This window comes from Mirounga angustirostris, unplaced genomic scaffold, assembly GCF_029215605.1.
Source record: "Mirounga angustirostris isolate CCGP_5_RB_7025 unplaced genomic scaffold, mMirAng1.0.hap1 SCAF_9, whole genome shotgun sequence".
Lineage (NCBI taxonomy): Eukaryota > Metazoa > Chordata > Mammalia > Carnivora > Phocidae > Mirounga > Mirounga angustirostris.
Genome location: NW_026991717.1, coordinates 39,166,780 through 39,174,456, shown reverse-complemented (window position 1 = coordinate 39,174,456; position 7,677 = coordinate 39,166,780). Strand labels below are relative to the sequence as shown.

The 7,677-nt window shown below is 40.4% G+C and overlaps 1 protein-coding gene across 1 annotated transcript in view; it reads left to right on the top strand.

Annotated features, from left to right (window-relative positions):
• Positions 1 to 328: 328 nt before the first annotated feature.
• Positions 329 to 7,677, top strand: part of SMAD3 (SMAD family member 3) — a 271,331-nt gene continuing 263,982 nt past the window's right edge. The window contains exon 1 of the mRNA XM_054513459.2: positions 329 to 482. The gene's annotated coding sequence lies outside the window, so the exon portion shown is untranslated. The remainder of the gene's footprint in view (positions 483 to 7,677) is intronic.

Sequence of the window (7,677 nt, the reverse complement as noted above, 5' to 3'; positions counted from 1 at the left end):
GGTGCGGAAGAGGCTATGTAGTATGGAGGTTGGGGGCTCAACTTTTGAGCTGATTTGAATCCAGCTCCTCCAGTTACTTGCTGTGCGACCTTGGGCAAGTTACCCAATCGCTTGAAGCCTCAATCTCCCCATCTATAAAATGGGAGGGAATAAGAATTTCTCATTTGTTCTCTAAAAGGTGATGTGAGGATTCAATAAGGGAAGGCATGGAAAGCTCTGAACATGGAATCTGGCATCACATCATTGTGAGGTGGCCTTGCTAGGCAGTATGCTGGGGGCATGCTCATTTATCCCTTATCCTTCACCTCTTCCCCAGCCCCACCTCTCACAGCACCCTGGCTAATGGGCCAACCAGTGATCGGTGTCTGGCCTACAGCGGGGACTCAACCATGCATGAAGAGTGGGAATGCACTGCAGACCTCCTCCCTGGGTGGCCTCAACCTCATCCCATCAGCTTTTATCGAGTATTCCTCACCTAACAGGTGAGTCTCTGTTTTGAAGCGTTCCCAGGCATTTCTGCACAGGCAGGATGCATTCTCCTGTGTGAACACTCACTGCAGGCTTGGAAGGAGCCTGTCTTAGATGTCTGAACATTTGGATTTCAGTCCACTCTTGGCTACTCACTCCCTATTTGCCCCTCCGCCCAAATAAAGAAAGATTCCATGAGCTGGGGAGGGAGAGGAATCATGGGGGAAGTGAGAAAAGAGGAGGGATCCCCCAGTTAGGTCTCAGGATCCAAGCAGGGAGAGGCCTTGGGCCCCTGGTGCAGCCAAAGATGTGGGAGGAGCCTGGACCTCCTTGCACCACAACAGGTAATGGAGTGGAAATGGAAGTTGTCCAATGGGTACACCCAGGCAGATGGGCCTGATGCGGCCTCACAGAATTGCCAGGAGCAGCAAAAGGTTTCTGGGTGCCCAGGAGGGATTCCCATAACCTGCAGTGGGGTGGACTCAGGCATGTGTTTCTGATGTGCCCAAGAGTATGGCACAGACAAGGCACAGAGGGCAGGGGGTGCCAGAGAGGCTGAGGTGGAGCCTAGAAGGAGACTGTGCATCATCAGTGGGCACCAGTGTCTGATGTCTAGATGTCTTAGGGAAGAACAGCAAGACAGATGACGAAGAACTGGATCTCCCTCATGTTCTTCCTCCCCCACCTCAGTACTACATAATTCCCACCCCTACCCAAGAACTGAGGTATAGCCTTCACTAAGATTGGGTGTCCTCCATCCAAGTAAAATGAGGGCTCAAAAAAGAAATATGTACAGGTTCATACAGGTGAGATGAGGTAGCTTCCAAAGAGAATTAAGCTAACGTTAACCTTTGGATCTGCAATATTGGACAGCAAAATATCCACACGCTATTAGGGAAAAGATTTGTGATCCAAGAGTCTTCATTCTAGTCAAGATACCATTAATCCTGTCAGGGCATTTTTGGGGCACATAGGGACCGAACAAAATATGCAGGGAAATTCTCAAACCAAATGGAATCTGGGTTAGAAGAAAGATCTTAAAATAGGGGATGAAAAAAAAGATAGGGGATGAAAAAGTATACAGGAAACAGTAGGAAGGAACATATATGTTAGCTAAGTCTGAATGAATGATGACATGATTAATTTGTTTTAAGTACGGATTCTTGAAAGGCCATGCTATAAGGGAAGACCTATTAAGAGTCAGAAATGGGGGCGCCTGCATGGCTCAGTCGTTGGGCATCTGCCTTCAGCTCAGGTCATGATCCCGGGGTCCTGGGATCGAGCCCCGCATCGGGCTCCCTGCTCAGTGGGAGGTCTGCTTCTCCCTCTCCCTCTGCTCGTGCTCTCTCTCTCTCAAATAAATAAACCTTAAAAAAAAAAAAAGAGTCAGAAATGAAGTATGGAAGTTTGCACTGTCCAGTATGGTAGCCACTAGTCACATGTGGCTCCTTACATTTAAATTAATTAAAATTAAATAAAATCAAATATTCAGTTCTTCAGTTGTACCCACCATTTTTCAAGCATTCAATGACCATGCATGGCTAGTGGCTACTGTACTGGGTCAGGGCAGATATAGAACATTTCCACCATTGCAGAAAGTTCTTTTGGACAGTGGTGATCTAAACTGTCAGCAAATCCATGGAGGGGAAAGGATGTTTTGTAGCTTAGAGGATAAAAGTATTCTAAAGATCTTCTAAAAGGATAGGGGGATGTGAACAGGCAAAACCAGCAGCAAAATAGAAAAGAGGGTAGAATTTCTAAATAAACAAGTGACCATGATGGTGGTTGTGGACTTTGGTATAAGGAATAAAGAGAAATTTGACCGAGCCAGAAAAGGGAAAGGAGAGAAAGGGAGGAAAAATATAATCAGTAGTAAATATGAAATTAGGTGGGAAAAGTAAAACTAAGTTCATTAGCTATCACAATCATTATGATCTGGATGAATTCCCCTATCAGAAATCAAAGATGCCATTTCCGGTAGATATGTAGAGAAATATCCCCTAGGACAAAACATCTAAAATGCTGGATAAATTTTTTTAAAATATAGTTTTGTTTTTTTTTAAGATTTTATTTATTTATTTATTAGAGAGCGAGCGAGAGAGAAACAGCATGAGAGGGGGGAGGGTCAGAGGGAGAAGCAGGCTCCCCGCCGAGCCGGGAGCTCAATGCGGGACTCGATCCCAGGACTCCAGGATCATGACCTGAGCCGAAGGCAGTCGCTCAACCGACTGAGCCACCCAGGCGCCCCTAAAATATAGTTTTAACAACATTGCTTAGATGACAAAAAATAAGGGAAATGTCAGTGTTCAGAAGCATCAAGAAATCTTGAGTCTGTAGAGGTAAATACGTTTTGGAGTTAGCATTTGCCCAAAGGATATCTGCCTATTCCTGGTAACCCAAAGTCTGGGTTTAACAGGCTATACAGCTCATGGCATAGAAGATAATTCCTGGGACCCAAGCAAGGTAGGAAATAGTTAAGAAGACCTCTGCCTAAAGCTAGGATCCCAGAGGGCTAGTTAACTAGGGGGGAAAAGTGTCCACAGAGATTTGTCTGCCTCTGTCTTCACTGGAGTTGGAGCAGAAGAAAGAAGGGTCTTTCCTGAGAATCTCTAGGACAAGCCCAGTTTCAAGTGGGTGTGGTACCAGAATTCACCCTGCCTATTGCCCCTGCATTCCCCTGCTCAAAAAAAAAAAAATCTAAGTAAAAATGCAGTTTAAAGTATTCCCCAGATGCCTGATGAAGCAATTGCAAGTGCTCCCTGGAGAAACGCAGTTTAAATCTAGGCTTCAAAGAATTCTCACACATAAACTTCCAAGGAACAGGAGGTCATACAAAATAAAAATTTAAAAAATCATTAAACAAAAGAGAAAATAAGCTACATGAAATAAGAGTCAGCAGAAAACAACATTGCTGAATCAGACCAACAGCAACACTGACTGAAGATACTGAAATTATCTGTTATAGAATATAAAATAATTATGTGTGGTTTGTTTAAAATAATTAAAAAAGTGATTGTATGACAAAAGAATGAGAGTATCAAAACTGATCAAATGATCAGATACAACTATATGCTGCCTATAATTATATTGATATAATGATATAGATAGGTTAAAAGACTAAGACATAGATACTAAAAACATTGAGCAGTACTCTTTATTTTTTATTTTTTTAAAAAGGTTTTATTTATTTGACAGAGAGATAGACAGAGCTAGAGAGCACAAGCGGAGGGAATGGCAGTGGGAGAGGGAGAAGCAGGCTCTGCACTGAGCAGGGAGCCTGATGTGGGGCTCGATCCCAGGTCCCTGGGATCATGACCTGAGCCGAAGGCAGATGCTTAACCATCTGAGCCACCCAGGCACCCCAGAGCACTACTCTTTAAATAGGTGAATTTATGATACATAAATTATATCTCAATAAAGCAGTTAAAAAAGATTAAGATACATCATGCAACACCAATCAAAAGAAAGCTGGAGTGACTATATTAATATCGGACAAAGTAGTCTTCAGAGCAAAGAAAATTACTAGGGATAAAGGGATGCATGACATAACAATAAAAGGGCCAGTTCATCAAGAAGGCATAACAATCCTAAGTGTGTATGCACCTAATAACAGGACTTCAGAATAGAAGGGGCAGAACCTGATTAAACTGAAAGGAAAAGTGGAAAACTCCACAGTTAGAGTTGGAGACTTCACTATTCCTTGCTCAGTAATTAACAGAACAGGTAAACAGAAAATAGCAAGCATATACAAGAGCTGAGCCATAAACCAACTGGAACTAATTGATGGTGATAGGACATTCAATCAAAAACCAGTTGAAAACAAATTCTTTCCAAGTGTGCAAAGAACCTACATCAAAGAAGACCACATTTTGTCATAAAACAAGTCTTAACAATTTAAAAATAATTGAAATCATACAAAGTATGTTATTTGATCACAACAAAATCAAACTAGAATTTTATAGCAGAGCAATAACTGGAAAATCTCTAAAGACTTTGAACTTAAAAAACACACTTTTAAATAACTCATGGGTCAAAAGGAAAGTGTTATGGTAATTAGAAAATATCCTGAAGTGAATAAAAAGAAAACATACCAAAATTGTGAGATGCAGCTTCAAAAATGCTTACAGGGAAATTGATAGCATTAAATGGTTATATTAGAAAAGAGGAAAGATCCCAAATCAACAATCTCAGCTTTCACCTTCAGAAACTAGAACAAGAAGAGAAATATAAACCCAAAGCAAGCAGAAGGAAGAAAATAATAAAGACAAAAGCAAATTTAAATGAAATTGAAAATAAGAAAACAATAGAGAAAAACAATGAAATAAAAAGCTGATTCTTTGAAAAAAATGAATAAAATTGACAAAGTTCTAGGTAGACTGACTAAGAAAAAAAAAGAGAGAATACACATATTATCAGTATCAGGAATGAGAAATGAATTATCGCAACAGACGTCACACACATCAAAAGACTAATAAGGGAATAATAATATGAACAACTTTATAAAATAAATGGACAACTTAGATAAAATGAACTAAATCCTCAAAAGCCACAAACCACTAAAAACTCATCCAAGAAGAAATAAATAACTATATTTATTAAAGAAATTGAATTTATAGTTAAAAACCATCTGAAAAAGAGAATTCCAGGCCCAAAAGATTTCTTTTTTTTTTTTTAAAGATTTTATTTATTTATTTGAGACAGAGAGAATGAGAGAGAGAGAGAGAGCACATGAGAGGGGGGAGGGTCAGAGGGAGAAGCAGGCTCCCTGCCGAGCAGGGAGCCCGATGCGGGACTCGATCCAGGGACTCCAGGATCATGACCTGAGCCGAAGGCAGTCGCTTAACCAACTGAGCCACCCAGGCGCCCCAGACCCAAAAGATTTCACTGGCAAATTCAACCAAGTGTTTAAGGAAGAACTCAAACCCATCTTTTGACATATAACCTCTTCCAGAAAATAGAAGGGAACACTTCCCAATTCATTTTATGAGTCTAATTTAATCCTGATGCCCAAACCAGACAGATAGTACAGGAAAAGAAAACTACAGATCAATATCCCTCATGAACATAAATGCAAAAATTCTTGACAAAATATTAACAGATTGAATCCTGCAATACATAAAAAAATGAATGGTCTTAGGAATGCAGGGCGCTGAAGATGAGTCAATGTAATCCATTCTATTAACAATCCAAAGAAGAAAGACCACAGGAGCATATATCCATCAATGCAGAAAAAGCATTTAAAGCCAACAGAGCCAGCTCCAGAGGCTTTGCTAGGGTAGAGTCGGGTGGATACCACAAGGAAAAGAGGAGACTGCAGCAAGGTCTAACGGTAGTAGAGCTTAGACAAAACCACCCCTGGAAAATGAGAGTCTCGCCTGAGCGGAGAAATACTGAAGGATCAGAGTGCTGTCTATTGGGGAACTGAATAAAGGGGCTTGAGAGTATGAGACCAAAGGTGGCAGTCTTACAAGGAGTCATTTTTGTGGGAGAGAGATGACTTGGAGAGAGAGGAATCTTCTGGATAGTTAATGGTGAAGGAAAATAAGGAAGCGACGGGCAGAAATTAAAGGCTCTATAGAAACAAAGGAAACCTATTAAAACCACTTGACTTTACAAACAGAAGAGGACACTCTTGAACTAAAACTGAGAGAGCCTCTCAGGTGCTTTACCCTTGTCTACATAGAACCACCTGTAAGTCCTGCTCAAGAAAAAGATCAGATATTTAAAGTAGAAAATGGAAGCCAACATCTACATAAACCTACAATAAAACAGAAAATGAGAGTCAAGATATTTTCAGCTGATAAAATTCTCTCCAAAACCAATGGCGAAGGAGAGCAAAAACGATTAAAGAACACCCTGACTTGTCGTCAGCATACCTGTTCTAAAATAAATACTAAACGAAGTTCTTCAGATGGAAGGGAGATGATACCATAGGAAACTTGGAACATCAGGGATGAAGGACAAACAACAGAAATGGCAAATATCTGGGTAAATGACTGTTCACCTTCTCTTGAGTTCTCTAAAATATGGTTGACAGTTGAAAGCAAAAATTATGACTTTTCTGGTAACATTTTCAATGTAGATCTGATATGTAAGACAGCTATAATATAAAGAAAGGAGGGTAAAGGGACTTATATGGTGGTAATATTTCTACATTCCTTAAACAAATATTTGCAGATAGGAGGAAAAAAAAAACAACAACCCTACCTCAAATCATAAATTTGAAAGCTCAGACAGGAAGTGGGCAAAACAGAAACAGTAGATGCAAAATGAGTGCTTACTAAATTCAGGGAAGAAATAGGAAAGAACATAATCTCAGAAATGAAACGCATTGCAAGGTGCCCAGGGGAGAACAGATTTGACCGAACAATATAATAGGAGAGGGATGAAAACAGCTAAGAATGCCAAGATGAAATAAAGAGATTTAATAACACCAAAGAGAAACTGCTATCTGGAGAAGGCAGGCAGAGAAGTGTCAACTTGTATATAATTAGAGCCCCTAAAGAAAGAAGGAAAGAAAAAAAGACAAGTAAACAGAACAAAAAATTAAAACCATAATACCATAATACTCTCTGGAAATGAAATAAGATCTGAATTCCTCTGTTCAAAGGGCTAACTCTGTACCTGGGGAAATAGACCTGGAACGGTCACCTCCAAGACATTAGACTTTGGGGATAAAGAAACAAATCCTCTGGGCCCTGAATTTGAAAAGACCAACTCCTTCCCATGGAAAGGAAATCAGTTTGGCATCAGACTTCTTCATAGAAACATATGAAGAAGGACAACAATGGAACATTTTCAAGAAGCTCAAGGGAAAAAAGTACAAACCATGGATTTTTAGGTCCAGATGAACATAAATAGGCAAAAGAATAGTTCTAAACATGCAAGGTCTCAAAATACCACATTCACAAATCATTCCTGAGGAATCTGAATACCCCTATTATTCTTTTTAGTAATAAGGAGGCCTGGGTTTGAGTCTTTCCGGGGCCACTCTGTTGTGTGACCTTGGCAAGTTATTTCCTTTCCCTGGACTGGTGGCTGGAAGTCTTTGAGATCTCTTGTAGCGTTAACCGTGTTGGTTTTACTTAGTCTTAATGAAGATCCTAGGACTGCAGACTTGGTGAAATGGAGTAGAGAGAGCAGGGTGCTATGGTCAAATGGATTTGGGTTGGAATACTTTCTCTGCCCCAGCCATCATCTGTCCATCCT